Below are 223 nucleotides of genomic sequence, written 5' to 3'. Positions count from 1 at the left end.
CCACCCCCGGGTAGCTGGAAAATTTTTTCCCTGGTTCTTCTTCCAACCCTGATTCAAAATTTCTGGTTCTATTGAAACTCCCCCCCAATTAGTTATCATCGTTCTTCATATTCAAATTACCTTGCTTTTCAACTACTTCTGGAAGTTGAATACTCAAATTACCTTGCTTTTCAACTACTCCTGGAAGTTGAATACCAAAACCTTGTTGAGACCCCCCCCCCCC

This window comes from Macadamia integrifolia, chromosome 14 (assembly GCF_013358625.1).
Source record: "Macadamia integrifolia cultivar HAES 741 chromosome 14, SCU_Mint_v3, whole genome shotgun sequence".
NCBI lineage: Eukaryota > Viridiplantae > Streptophyta > Magnoliopsida > Proteales > Proteaceae > Macadamia > Macadamia integrifolia.
This window is presented reverse-complemented; position numbering follows the sequence as displayed.